The following is a 15,973-nucleotide window of genomic DNA, read 5'->3' on the forward strand; positions in this document are numbered from 1 at the left end:
ATGAACAAGTTATAATGAGGCTCAGATATAAAATGATTATGATGAGCTTAATGACTGAGGACTTGATTGATCATGGGGATAATGAATAGTTTGAGGTCGATGGGCTACTATCTAATTAATATTTACTCTTGCTCTGTCTCTTTCTCTGTCCCATGAATGATGACACTATGCTCCTCCTTTTAGGGGACTCCCTGTCTAAAGTGCCTCGGGCACCTAAAGCTTTAACCCGGCTCTAGCCCAGCTGAGTTGCTGCTTTCTCTTTCTTTTTGTAGTACTGATAACATTACAACCATGGGAGGAGGTTCTACAATAAGCCTACATCAGTTATTATATTGCTGGTTTGTTTCTGTAATTTTTCCCACTGTAATTTTACTTCCAACATTGTTGGCCGCAGCCATAGCAGTGGCTGGTTTGGAATTATTCCATGGAATTATTGCCAACAATAAGCCATGATGGCTGAGAACTTACAGTTTACATTTCAACTTTGAGGTGCAGATTTAGAATGATTAACGTGTACATCATCATGACCCTTATCACTATCACCAAGGAAAACAATAATTTCACAATTAACCTCATTTTTATTTTTGGAACCACCATGTGGCTTGCCAGGTCTCACAGGTGTGTTCCGAAGGAGACTTGGGACTAGATTTACTAAGCTGCGGGTTTGAAAAAGTGGGGATGTTGCCTATAGCAACCTATCAGATTCTAGCTATCATTTTGTAGAAGGTACTAAATAAATAAAAGCTAGAATCTGATTGGTTGCTATAGGCAACAGCCCCACTTTTTTAAACCAGCAGCTTAGTAAATCTAGCCCTTGATGTATTTTCATATGCCGGTTAAAGGCTTTGTTCCCTTGCAACCTTGACTGACCTTTTGTGCACATACTACACACATCACCAAAGTCATGTTATCCATGTGACTATAAAAATCCAGTGATTTTTTGCTGACAATAGTGAGTTGCCTTTAACATAATGTATGGTTATTATTTCTTAAAATTAGGAACTTTCTTGGCTCTTTATTGTACGGTTGTAGGTGATGGAGAACTAGCAACTATGCCACTGCCTGGTGTTATTTTACTGGTTTTATTTTACCTATGATACTTTCCTTCACAGTCTATTTTTTTGAGGGGTGGAATGGGTACAGCTGTAATATAACTTCACAGGCAGTTTCTTAAAATGAATACATTCATTTTCTGAGGATATGCCCCAGAAACGTACTGCCGTGCACTGGCTGCAACTGATAAATGCATTTTTTTTTATTGTAAATAAGTTGGATGAGAATTCATCAGCACTGCTTTTCTTTGCTTCATCACCACTAACACTAGCATTGCTTCTTTCCTTGTACAATGTACTTAGCAATGGGGAGTTGTCTGAGAACATTAGCTCAATTTTGCTAGTGCCATGTTTTGCAGGGTACTTTTCTTTTCTTCACACAAGTTGTTATTCTCTATAAAATAACTGACAGTCAATATAATAAACTGTTTATACATTAAAGGCTTCAAACAGAGGACATGGATAGACTGGCATCAGTCAGTGTTAAATTGGGTACACACTACAAGTTTTTCACCCAATTATTGTGCCAATCACACAATAAACAACCATAAGGTCTGATATTGTACGCTCACAAGATCATGTTTTATCGCACAAAAGCGCATAGATTCGTTTGAATTGATTTGAAACCGGACTAAAAGTCTCTACAAACGATGGAACGATGTTGGGCAAATTCTAAAGTGTGTACGCACTCACAACCAGCAGTGTAGGCAGATCTCCATAGAGTTTATAGAGTCACAATCTTTTCAGCCAGTGGTTATGACATATGCACAGATCTGAAAGTAAATCTTGTAAAACATGCATAGTGTGTACACATGAATCGGCATGCTGATCTGGTCTTTCAGTCGTTGGTAAAATCATTAACGATATCGCATTGGGAGAAATTTTCTGTAGTGTGTACCCAGCTTTAGAAATGCACAAGTTGAGATGGCAGTGTATTGCCCGTGTATTTAAACACCTATATAGGTAATTATAAGTATAAAACAATGGGTTTTCAATGTATTACTGTACTCAATTAAATAAAATGAGGAAAGGGTTTAAAAAATAGGTAAGTCAGGCAATGCTGCTATATATTAAGCACACGGACCAGAAATAAAGATTACAATAATAAGACGCCAGGCCACGGATAAGTGACATCATAATTCACGAATAAGATACTCAGTATTCTTAACACACCCATATAAAATAATAAAACTTGCAACATAACAGGTGATAAATTTCAATCTGTGCGTTTCAGCTGCAGTATCCTTCGATAGACGTCTTTGCAGGGATCCGTAGCTTTGTAAACGAGGATTGTTTCTAGGCCACCCTGTGATACAATGCAACGACAGCTTTTACTGCACTTACATCACATTTGATTAAAAGCGAGAAATAGTTTTTTCCATAATACAGTGGTGATCTATTGTACTGCATATTAAATGTAAGAGGGCATCAGAATGACAAAACTACAGTATGTTGATGGCTCTATTTCCCCACACATATTTCTCTCTTTTTTTAAAGCAACCTATAATGATTAGAACTCACTGAGCATAAGTTATATTATTAAAATGCATTTTATACATATATATATATATATATATATATATATATATATATATATATATATATATATATATAATTTTAGAAAAACTAATCAAAGGTATTAATACCCTGGGTTGGTATTTTACGACTGTGTTTCACAGAACACAAATAACCTCAATTGGATTAGTTTACATTTTCATTAGGAACTTCGCTCTCTCACTCAATCATCTAGCTCATATTTCACAATGTTATTAAAGGAGCATAACATCACTTACACAGACCTCTACTGAGTCACCTAAGCCACTTATTAAGAAAGAAGACTGCAGCAGGGGTACAGACAAATCAGAGGATGAAATAAATGGACAATGAGGTATGATGCTACCAGTATGAAATTGATGGTACAGGTTACCCACATATGCAGCATATTAATAGGCATACTATCGGTTACTCAGAAGACAAGAATATTTACCAGCAATACAAATTCACATTTAATAGTGAATGTATTGTACATTGACATGTTTTAAGTAATTGTTCTATATATTGGGCTTGATTCAGAGTGGGGTGGAAAAGAGGCATAATTTGCAATTGAAAAAGTTGCATGGAAAAATGTGTATTTCCACCCGTATTCAGAGTTGGAAATGCAACCAGATCTGAATAAGTAGCATATGCTTCCGCACCCCTCAGATACATACGTCCCACTCTTCTTCTCAGACACCTACGTCCCCATCACTCTTCTTCAGTCATAAGAACTGGTAAGTGCCAAAAGTTTGTAGTTCTATATAGCAACATTTGTTTTCTGGGCATGTTCAGTGCGAAACAATGCAAGTTACGCTACACAAACAGACATACGTTTCACTCTGAATCAGGCTTATTGGTGGATTTCCTACTGAAATTGTACAGAGAGTCTGGAATTTATATATATCTGCACTGGAAAAATTTCATTTTGTGTCATAAGGATTTGCAATTAGCTTCCTGCATTTTCAAATGACATAATGAAAGGTGTTAAAAAGCTATTGGTAAACAACTACTATCTAGAGATATAAGATCCTGATATTAGGTAGGAAAGAGCAATTGCTTGAAGCCCATTGGCTCCAAGCAATAGGTGGACAAGGCATAAACAAGCTTAACGCCTTCATTTCAGCCATCTGACTCAAGTAGATGTGAACTCTCTTGTTATTAAACAAAAACTAAGCTAAAACTAAATAAAACTAACGTAATGTAGAGGAGTTAACGTTTTGGTTCTGATGAGAGTGAACAGAGAGTCTCAAAGGGGGACACATACATTTCCCTGCACTCATACACTAATACACTAACGGAAGCAAGGGGGAGCAAAGGCAGCATGGCAGAATGTAAAGAGGGGCAAAGGAACCATGGCAGAGTGTAAAGAGGGGCAAAGGCACCATGGCACAGTGTGAAGAGGGGCAAAGGCAATATGGCACAGTGTAAAGAGGGGCAAAGGCATCATGGCACAGTGTGAAGAGGGGCAAAGGCACCATGGCACAGTGTAAAGAGGGGCAAAGTCAGCATGGCACAGTGTGAAGAGGGGCAAAGGCAGCATGGCACAATATGAAGAGGGGCAAAGGCAGCATGGCAGAGTGTGTAAGGGGGCCAAAGCAGCATCGTAGAGTGTGAAGAGGTGCCAAAGCAGCATGGCAGAGTGTGAAGAGGGGCTAAAGCAGCATGGCAGAGTGTGATGGGGGACCAAAACAGCATGGCAGAGTGTAAAGAGGGGCAAAGGCACTATGGCACAGTGTGAAGAGGGGCAAAGGCACCATGGCACAGTGTGAAGAAAGGCAAAGGCAGCATGGCACAGTGTGAAGAGGGGCAAAAGCAGCATGGCACAGTGTGAAGAGGGGCAAAGGCACCATGACACAGTGTGAAGAGCGGCAAAGGCAGCATGGCACAGTGTGAAGAGGGGCAAAGGCAGCATGGCACAGTGTGAAGAGGGGCAAAGGCAGCATGGCACAATATGAAGAGGGGCAAAGGCAGCATGGCAGAGTGTGTAAGGGGGCCAAAGCAGCATGGTAGAGTGTGAAGAGGTGCCAAAGCAGCATGGCAGAGTGTGAAGAGGGGCTAAAGCAGCATGGCAGAGTGTGATGGGGGACCAAAACAGCATGGCAGAGTGTAAAAAGGGGCAAAGGCACTATGGCACAGTGTGAAGAGGGGCAAAGGCACCATGGCACAGTGTGAAGAAAGGCAAAGGCAGCATGGCACAGTGTGAAGAGGGGCAAAAGCAGCATGGCACAGTGTGAAGAGGGGCAAAGGCACCATGACACAGTGTGAAGAGCGGCAAAGGCAGCATGGCACAGTGTGAAGAGGGGCAAAGGCAGCATGGCACAGTGTGAAGAGGGGCAAAGGCAGCATGGCACAATATGAAGAGGGGCAAAGGCAGCATGGCAGAGTGTGTAAGGGGGCCAAAGCAGCATGGCAGAGTGTGTAAGGGGGCCAAAGCAGCATGGTAGAGTGTGAAGAGGGGCTAAAGCAGCATGGCAGAGTGTGAAGGGGGACCAAAACAGCATGGCAGAGTGTAAAGAGGGGCAAAGGCACTATGGCACAGTGTGAAGAGGGGCAAAGGCACCATGGCACAGTGTGAAGAAAGGCAAAGGCAGCATGGCACAGTGTGAAGAGGGGCAAAAGCAGCATGGCACAGTGTGAAGAGGAGCAAAGGCACCATGACACAATGTGAAGAGCGGCAAAGGCACCATGGCACAGTGTGAAGAAAGGCAAAGGCACCATGGCACAGTGTGAAGAGGGGCAAAGGCACCATGGCACAGTGTACAGAGGGGCAAAGCCAGCATGGCACAGTGTGAAGAGGGGCTAAGGCAGCATGGCTCAGTGTAAAGAGGGCAAAGGCAGCATGGCAGAGTGAGAAGGGGTACCAAAGCAGCATGGCAGAGTGTGAAGGGGGTCCAAAGCAGCATAGTAGAGTGTGAGGAGGGGCCAAAGCAGCATGGCAGAGCATGAAGGGGGGGCCAAAACAGCATGGCAGAGTGTGAAGGGGGGTCAAAGCAGCATGGCACAGGGTGAAGAGGGGCCAAAACAGTATAGCACAGGGAGATGAAGGGGAGAGCAAATGCAGCATGGATTGTGCAATGTGATCATAAGGGGGCACAGCATGGTGATGAAGGGGAATTTTCTAAATGTACCCATTGTGACAAGAACAGGTAGGACAGTCTATCAAATGTTCTGATTCTAGTGGGACAATCCCGATTTTTGGTGATTGTTCTGCCAAATCTAAGGGGCAGAACAAGACTGTGTACTCTTTATATACACACTGCATTCTTTATATACTACACTATGGTGCTAGCTGTCCTTCGCGGGCTGACCACACCCCCTCTAGTGTCTGGTCTCGCCTCTATGATGGCTGGCCACAACCCCTCTGGTGGGCCCCTAGCATTGCAGTCCCCCGGTGGGCCCTTCATGACCCACTTCCAACACTGGGTGGGGCAGTCCCAATTTTTCAGGCTTTCACTTGGACACAGCGGTAGAGGGTAAGGTGAGCTGACCTCCCTCCTCCTTTTTTATCTGCTATTATATTGATTATTGTATGAAATTTGTTCAATGAAATCCTATGGTGTTAACAGTTCCTAAGAGATTTGGGACACAATTATCAGCTATGGACTTTGTGTATTTACATTCTATGAGTATATACTGCACCTATATGGAGTGATGAGAATCACAGCAGGACACTACATCCTCTCAGAGGAAATTTACCATACCTCTGACTTCACATTGTGCTGTGCGTATATATGTGCTTTTTTATAGGCAATATCTGACTTACCAAGTTTGCAGATCGTCTTAGCGTTATAAATTTTTTGATGTTGAAAATACATCACTGTTAAATATTTTTAATGAATTATTTTTAAATATATATTGGGAGAATATTTATTCAATTAAGACGTATTCCTCATTGGATTATATGTTACCTTATTGCAGTTTTTTTTACTTAGTTAAAAACTCCAAACATACCTGTAACAGGTTATTGGATGTATATGTATATCAGGGGCAGGCTGGGCTGGGGGGAATCTGCCCCCCGGGCTGGTTCCATAGTGGGCTACCTTAGGCTGGATCACTGGGCCACCTGCATTTATTTTCCTTTAAAATAGGCTGCTGTGTCGAGTCTTGCCCCCCTGGCTGAAATTTGCCAGCCCTCCCCTGTAAATATGACCCTATGATGCTTGGTGCTCTCTCTGTATATATGTGATTCATTTGTATATTGTGGCGAGTGGTATTCCTTCTTTAGATAAGCTGACTCGCAACTATATTTTCAAGGGCATATATATTTTCATCATTCTGCCTGGTTTAAATTATTATTATTAAAGTGCCTAGGTATATATATATTTTTGCTTGAGGCTTCCACTACCTGTTGTTGCCCGTGTCAGTTACTTCTTGTCTGGATCCTGGATTGTTGGGTCCCTGTTTGTTAAAAAAGGATTTAAATTAAATATGGGAAGTCTTGCAGCGAGTGAACCATTTAGGCCTCCCTCTCCCCAACCAGCCCCAAAGGTAAATCAATAGTACCTACATTTAATAATTAGGCCTCCCTACCTGCAGAGCTGGATTAAGGCTTTGGGGGGCCCGGGGCACTTCAGACAGGGGGACCCCTAAGATCTAAAATTAAGGCAGTGGTTCCCAAACTTTTCAAGTTTGCGGCACCCTTAGAGTCTCCATAATTTTTTCAAGGCACCCATCCAAAATAATCACCTAGCAGTCCCGTTTTATAAGTAGTTGGGTCAAAATAATGTAATAAGTATTTAGGTCAGGACGAACATACTTAGTAAGTTGTTTGCAAAAATAATACATATAAATCCAAGGGAAAATAATATTTTTCTATTTTTTTTTTCTATTATATTTCTGTCAAAGAATAATTTACAGCTAACTCACTCTGTGCCCCTGCATCATCTCCACACACTCTGTGCCCCTGCATCATCTCCACACACTCTGTGCCCCTGCATCATCTCCACACACTTTGTGCCCCTCTGCATACACACACTCTGTGCCCCTCTGCATACACACCCTCTGTGCCCCTCTGCATCCACACCCTCTGTGCCCCTCTGCATCCTCTCACTGCCCCCTCCTTCATTCTTTTGCCCCTCTGTTGCTGTTTCCTATCACCCTCAACATATATACCCGCACTACTACCACTGTAGAATATATATTATATATATATATACACATATACTATAACACAAATACATATATATATGTTAAAACTACTTACAGCTGCCTGCCTCTACTCCGATCCAATAATCTCCTTCTGGAAAGCTAGTTAGGTCCACAAAGATTTGAACATATGATGGCTGGATGTAATTATATATTAGTACAGGTACTTGTAAAATGTACAAGCACCTCTGTATAAAACGCATGTAAAATAACGCCATTGGGTATAAGGCTATAAGCATTGACACACCTACATCACCTACAGTCCACAGTATGACTCCCAGAGGGCTCGCCTAGGTTGTCTGCACAAGACAAATCATTGCTTACACAAACTAAAATACTGTACATTAAAACAATCATCAAAAGGCAACATTAAAATGGGTATTGACACCACACATTAAAACTAGCATTGAAACTGCACATTAAAAATACCATTGATAACATACACTAAAACTACCAATGATACCGCACGCTAAAACTACCAATGATGCCGCACGCAAAAACTACCAATGATGCCGCACGCTTAAACTACCAATGATACCGCACGTTAAAACTACCAATGATACCGCACGCTAAAACTACCAATGATGCCGCACGCTAAAACTACCAATGATTCCGCACGCTAAAACTACCAATGATGCCGCACGCTAAAACTAGCACTGATAACGCACTTTAAAAATTTATAATGCACATTTAAAATAGCAATGATACCGCATATTTAAACTAACATAAAAATGTTAACGTAACACCAATTTTGACTATATATATATATATATATATATATATATATATATATATATATATATATAAAAATAAGTTTATGTATACATATGTGTAATAATCATGCAGGACCCTCTATTTTATTATTAATCATTATTAAAGTTATTATCGAAGTCTGCCACTTATATTAAAGCTTTAATTAGATGACATAAATATGTGTGTATATATATATATATATATATATATATATATATATATATATATATAAAACTAAATAAATATAAATTATACATAGTGTATTACAATTTTATTCAAACTTTAATATAACTATACAGCTTCAGTAATTACTTTACTAAAGATTAATAAAATATAATTTGCCACTCAATTTGCTCTAGCAGCCTAATATCAATGTTTAATGTATATTTATTGAAACACTACTGATAAAATAAAAAATCATATTTAAGAAGACCCCTCATAGCATGATGACTTGATTGCTTGATTAAATATGTAAAATGTAGCCAGAATGTATATATATATATATATATATATATATATATATATATTGTACTCTTACTGTTATAGGTGGCTACAGTTTACATATTTACTCAAGATATACCCATGTTATTAAGGGTTTTCTATATATATTTAGTTTTAGTATAATTATTTGGTCACTCACCTACTGTCTCTCTCAAGTCTTCATGCAGAGGAGGAGCTTCTGCATCTGCACATGCACAGCAGCTCCATTTTGGCCATTTTAGGTATTACAGAAGCCGCGGTGCTGCTAAGAAAAGAGTGGGCGCACATCGCGCATGCGTGGGGTGTCAGATGGCCGCGGTTCTGTCAGCTGGGCAGCTACAGAGGCAATGCGGGCGCCCCCCCCCCCCCCACCCCCCGCCGGTGGAGAGAGGGATGTCTGGTTCAGTTTCTGTCAGTTGTCTGACAGCTGGGCAGCTACAGAGGCAATGCAGGCAGTGGGGCCCCCCGCCAGCGGAGAGAGGGATGTCTGGTGCGCTTTCTGTCAGTTGCTGTCACAGCAACTGACAGCAGAAGAAGTCATACTGGTGGCGGGGGGCCCTCAGAGAGAGAGGGGGGCCCGGGGCACGTGCCCCCTGTGCCCCCCCCTTAATCCGGCTATGCCTACCTGAAACCAGTGCTCACATTTAAATGAATAGCATTCACTATTTCCTCTCTACCAGCTCCGACATTAAATTAATAGCATTCACTTTTAATAAATAGACTTATTTCCTCCCAATTAGCACCAACATTAAATTAATAGCATTCAAAACTTATAGATTATAACAAAAGAACCAACACCTATTTGGTGCTCGACAGACTGAGGTACAAAGGACAGCTTTGAGGGATCTGCGGTCCCCCTATAAAATTTCTAAGAGAAAAAAAATTGCAGCAATGGACTCTGAACCACATAAACAAAAAATGTGTACTGCGGATAATTCGCAAATCAGCTCATTTATTAAAATATTAAAATACAACAAATAAAAAAATACAATCTCAGAAAACTATACCCTATTAGCATGTAGCCTGGATACAGAAACATACACCTTTGGTTGTTCGCTGTTATCCCATTTGGAACTTAAGGTGATTTTTGCAGGAAAGATGATTAATATTTAATCCTTCTATCACCATTTAATCAAATATTCCATACAACTAAACCATTCAATGTTTTCAATATTTCAAGTTTTACATCCCAAAGTGATCCAGAGCCAGCATATGATTCATCCAAGAACAGCCGTTTATTTACCAACACCACTGTACATTAGATTCCAAAGGCACATAGTCCCCAAATTATACAATGTCCTCAGCCAATTATATAGGCTTCTTGCAGGGAGTGTATTAAGCACTTAGTTTGGGCTGCATGCAATGAAAATGCGTATCGGAGTCATGAAATTCACAGTCCGTCTTATCGCGCAGCTTCATGTGCATTCAGTAATGTTACTCATGGATCATTGTGATCCTACAGCCGCTCCATTGCTCCTCTTCTGCTTCACGTAGAAATGTCTTTCCAGCTGTCTTATTGTGCACAGACGTGATAGCTCCTTAAGTATAATTCTCAGACCAATGTCCAATAGTAATATAGGTAAAGATGAAAACAGCTAAAATGTATCACTTGTTTGTAGCTCACAGACCTCAGGACTTTTCAGTATCTTGGTCCAGGCATTAAAAGAGAGTATAATAAACTAGTCTAGAGTGATCTCCTCAGAAACATGGTCTTGCAATTTCCTCAGATATCACTGAGGAAATCGCTCTAGACTAGTTTATTACACTCTCTTTAGATGCCTGGACCAAGATGCTAAAAAGTCCCGAGGTCTGTGAGCCACAGGAATATGAATTATAAATCATAAGGCAGTAGGTGAAAGGCTTAAAAGTGTTGGGTAACCGATGGGTGAATAAGAGGAAGGATAAGGAACCAGTGGGGGCAGGAGTCACTCATAAGGCATAGTATATAGGATACATAGATTTAGTTTAGTCTTGTAAAGGGGGTGAGGCCCTATAGGGATCTGTCCATTGGTTTTACATGCTAGAAAATTTGTTTGGGGTATTATAGATTATGGTAGATATATATTTTAGGCAATAAACCTGCAAGGCTCTATTGACTAAACAGAAAAAATGGTGTCTCTGGGTTCTTCCAGAATGATGTGATTTGACATTTCATGGCATTTAAGATGTCAATTATTAATCCCTTCAGGGGTATTTGGGATTTTAGGAGGTAGGAGTGAGTATGAGAGAGAAAGTAGGGAATCCGATTAGTGTCAAGGAGGTGGTGTACTTCTTACCATGAAGGAACCATTTTAGGACAGTGCCTTCCCATCTGCAAGACCTCCAACAAAGAGGAGAAGTATTTCAGAAGATTTCATGCAGCTCTATAGCTACAAAGTACCATCAAATGTCAATTTTGTGGTCATTCTTGCTTATTTTAACACATTTAGAGCTTTTTTCACGGTTAACTCTGATTTTTGCCCAATCCTCAATATCCAAAATTTCTCCCATATTTTCTTCCCACCTGGGTTTGTGGGGATACTTGGGTAATTAGATATGTTTCAACATTAATTGATAAAGAGTTGTTGACATGAGACCTCTAAAAGAAGCTCTATTAGAGTAACATCTATCTGAGGGAAGGGAGGTGGGTTGCAGTTGCAAAATAGGAATCGTATGTCATTCAGCAGAGGTCTTGTCCATAAAGTTTCCCACAGACCCCAGACACAATGATGGTTGGAATGGCAATCATGTTGTTTTGAAGTTTAACTTGCAGGGATAAGGAAACAGCAATTTTGGTTATGGTGGCTGAAAATTGTAGGTTGGAGATGAACAAGGAGGAGATTTTGCCATGAAGGGACACCAGCCACGGACACCACCAATTCCCATGGGTTCTTCTTCTGTGACAGCGGGCAGCGGGGCTAGGAATGGAATGAAGACTAGGGGCTGATTCATTAAGGATCTTAAATGAAGAGGATCCTTATTTCAGTCGCCTGGACAAAACCATGTTAAATACAAGGGGTGCAAATTAGTATTGTATTTTGCACATAAGTTAAATACTGACTGTTTTTTATGTAACACACAAATACTTGATAGCTTATTTGTACACTGAAATTTAAACTTGATATGTGTATGTTACATGAAAAAACTGTTAGTATTTAACTTATGTGCAAAACAGAACACTCATTTGCACCCCTTGCATTTAACATGGTTTTGTCCAGGAGACTGAAGTAAGGATCCTCTTCATTTAAGATCCTTAATGAATCAGGCCCTGTGCAATGAACCCTTTCCATTTCTTCAATAGTAATTCACTGTGCAATGAATTCCTCCAGGTTTTTAGGAGGGTCCATATGTGCTAGCTCATTTTCATTCACCCATCTCCAGCATTCCTTGGTGTATTCCATCATGGCTCTCAAACCTTCTTTTAAATAGCTTCATCTGTAATACTACAGTGATGGTTATCATAGGCTGCTGCAAAAGTTAGCATAGAGCAAGACAGGGAAGTAAGAATAGAATCCCCTTATTCCAGATACGGGGTTGCCCAAACTAAGGCATCTCCTTTCAGGAGGGTGAGTATTATTCCCACCTGTAATGGATCTGTGAAATAAGTGTGTGGTTTTATGACAAAGTAAACAGCACTATAATGGAGTTACAAACAAACTGGTGTTATTGTCCACAGGTGCCACCAATATAGCCAGGTGGAGTTCAGGGTCTATAGTAACTTGAACAGGATGTCCTGCAGTGGTCCAGCACTAGTTGGCTTGAGTTTATCCAATTTATTTTGCATCAACATTGGTAGTATAATTTGAATTAATGAATGCATTAGATATTGGCTCCTGCAAAATCCATTTTATGGCCAGTTTATTCTGTCAAGAATTATGGTCTTTGTCTGCAGACACTGATTGGTGGATACCAATGTCAGGAACAGTCTTGAGTAGAAAGAGAGTACTGTATCTTTAAGTAGAGAGCGTGAGTCTGGTGACTCAAGTAATAGCAGATAATAGCCAGGGGTCCATAGGCAGAGAGGTAGTTGTCCAAGGGCCTGGGGTTAATAGCCAGGCAAGGTAGTCGTCCAAGACTGGGCAGGAGCCAGAGAGGTAGTCGTCGAAAAGCCAATGGTCAAAACACAGGAAACAGCCAGGAAGGAACAGGATACTGAATGCTGGTTCACAGAGAAAACATCAATAAACTGGCAATGTGTTGTTTACATGAAGCTGGTTACATAGATCTGAGTCTGTGGTAACAATCCTCAGGTGCTGGCAACTTATTACTAACATCAGGTCGTTAGGCCATTCCCTGCTGCAAGTCTACACAGTTGAAGTGACAATAAAAGGGTGCAGTAGGTTATTGACTGAGCCTGCAACTAGCTGTGTAAAGGCTGTACTGTTGTAACTGAGAATTTGCAGTTTGAGTCAAAGCAGCACCTAATTATTTCTGGGCATTGGTGGTGTGAAAAACCCTGTTGGGTATATATACTTACTAAACTGCGTGTTTGAAAAAGTGGAGATGTTGCCTATAGCAACCAATCAGATTCTAGCTGTCAATTTGTAACATGTACTAAATAAATGCTAACTAGAATCTGATTGGTTGCTATAGGCAACATCTCCTCCTTTTCAAACCCGCAGTTTAGTAAATATACCCCTGTGTCTGCATTAGTAGAGCAACTCTACCACGTTAGAAAAGAAGCGTGATTTTAAAAGGTTTTCCCTGTATGCTAACACTGATGCTTTCCGGGCTTATGAGACTTGTAGACAGAGAGCAGGGAAAGTCAGTGACTGAACAAACACGGAACCAGACAGAAGCATTTAATACACAAAACTTGTACTGTGTATCCCACACTGTACAGACAAATTTGTAGCAGCAGTTTTCCATGAGTGGCAGGAAACAATCATTTGATATATTATTTAATCTTTGCCATGAAGTCGTTTCTGCCACTACCTGTGAAGACGTGAAGAATATTTATCCATGACCATGAGAGCCTCCTGGACTCTGACTCCTTCCTTACTGAACAAAGTGAAGTTATTACGTATTAGCACTACTTAGTGTAAAGTCATATATATAACTACTGTGTCTAATCTATGGCCCATCCTTGATGGTGATCAAAACCTATCCCTACACACTGAGTCCATGTCCAATGTTAGTGCTAACCTTTCTGCTCCATATCAAACATAATTTGTGTCACTTGATATATTATATTTGCTTTGGTGGGGTTACCCTGAGTAATCCAATACAATACCACACATTGGAGTTACTTCCTTAGGGAACCCCAGCCTTCAGGATTCTAATCCACCTGCACATTTACAAGTGTTGCACACTTTAGTATCTGTACCTGAGTCTTCCTCTGCTGGGCATTAACTTGTTTCTGTGTGAGACCAATGTTATTGCCTAACTTAGGAAGTGGAATATGTTATTGTGAACATTCAGGTCTCAAATGCCCAACCTCTATACAATGGTAGCATCGGCTCCGTCTTGTCGCTGTCTCTACATGTAGATCTTTCAGCCACAGCAGTATGGCAAATGGCAGACCCACAATCAACTATAGACACACTAGTGTCTGCTGCATTCCCTTCTCAACTTCTCATGGCAACCTTGGCCACAGGACGATGCCTCCTGTATGCTGGGGCCCAGGGTGCAAATCAGGACCGGAGCAGCTCTGCACTGGGGATTCACTATGTATGTGCCATGCATGCTCAGAAAATGCCCCTGCTTTCTCTAAGCATGCTTCATTGAGCATAAATACCGTTATTAACGTGTTTTCACTGAGCTGCAAGCAGAAATAACGGTAAAACGTTTAACGCGGCAGTACTTGGGGGGAATTGAATTCCCCCCAAAGGGTACTAAACTAAAAAGAAGCTTTGAATTCTGTTGTCTGTGTAAGGCTTTAAATATGATGCTACAAACTTTCTAAAGTTTTTACAAAAAATATTTATTATAACAATTGTTAGAATTATTTACAATGGGCCTGATTCATTAAGGATCTTAACTGAAGAAACTTCTTATTTCAGTCTCCTGGACAAAACCATGTTACAATGCAAGGGGTGCAAATTTTTCATGTAGCACACAAATACTTGATAGCTTATTTGTACACTGAAATTTAAAGTTGATATTTGTGTGCTACATGAAAAACAGTCAGTATTTAACTTATGTGCCAAACAGAATACTAATTTCACCCCTTGCATTGTAACATTGTTTTGTCCAGGAGTCTTAAATAAGAAGTTTCTTAAGTTAAGATCCCTAATGAATCAGGCCCAATATGTCTAAATACTAATATTCAGTAAATAGTCACTTTACGTATCTCTACTATATAGAGCCAATACTCTCTTAAATCAACGCATAAAGAGTTTGGTATCCTTTCAGATGTCTTGTACTTCTATGACTTGTATGCCTTAAAAGGATGCTGCCTTTGAGGTGTCCCAGCCCTTATCTTTAGACAAAAGATACTGTATTAATAGCTCAAAAGCCTGAAGAATTTCATCTTCCTAGTAACCAGTGCTATTGTTTGACTAATCCAGGCAATCAAAACTCCTGCGTAGCTATCTCTTCCCTCTCACTCCTGCTCATTTCGCCTAGAGCACAGACCCAACATACAGCAGGTGAGTGAGTGTCAGTTGTTCTATGCTTACAACAACCACTTTTTTTTAGAATCTATGAATTTATTGCCCAAGACAGATTGTATATATATTTGCATTCTGAAACAATTTGTCTTAACACATTAAATATTGATAATGGGGTAGATTGTATTTCAGCTCAATTTTTTATTTATGTTATTTCTAAACAATAGAAAAATTGTGTGTATTATTAGATTTGATCATAGCCTCATTTATGAAGAACATACAAGGATATGTACACAAGGGCAATAAATATGCTGGTACTGTGTCCCATTTTATTTCTGGAAGACAGAGGGATAATGCTGGAACTGCCTGTGAACATGGGCTTCTTGATGATTCCTTGCGAGCTGGTGCGTACTCTGCACCTTTCCTCAGTACTCTGCACCTTTCCTCAGTACTCTGCACCTTTCCTCAGTACTCTGC

General features: G+C 40.4%; 1 protein-coding gene across 1 annotated transcript in view; it reads left to right on the forward strand.

The window, feature by feature from the left end:
* Positions 1–2,907: 2,907 nt before the first annotated feature.
* The window catches only part of FHL2 (four and a half LIM domains 2), a 79,234-nt gene continuing 66,168 nt past the window's right edge, over positions 2,908–15,973 (forward strand). Inside the window, exon 1 of the mRNA XM_075200178.1 lies at positions 2,908–2,940. The gene's annotated coding sequence lies outside the window, so the exon portion shown is untranslated. The remainder of the gene's footprint in view (positions 2,941–15,973) is intronic.

The sequence above is a fragment of the Mixophyes fleayi genome, chromosome 2, assembly GCF_038048845.1.
Source record: "Mixophyes fleayi isolate aMixFle1 chromosome 2, aMixFle1.hap1, whole genome shotgun sequence".
Lineage (NCBI taxonomy): Eukaryota > Metazoa > Chordata > Amphibia > Anura > Limnodynastidae > Mixophyes > Mixophyes fleayi.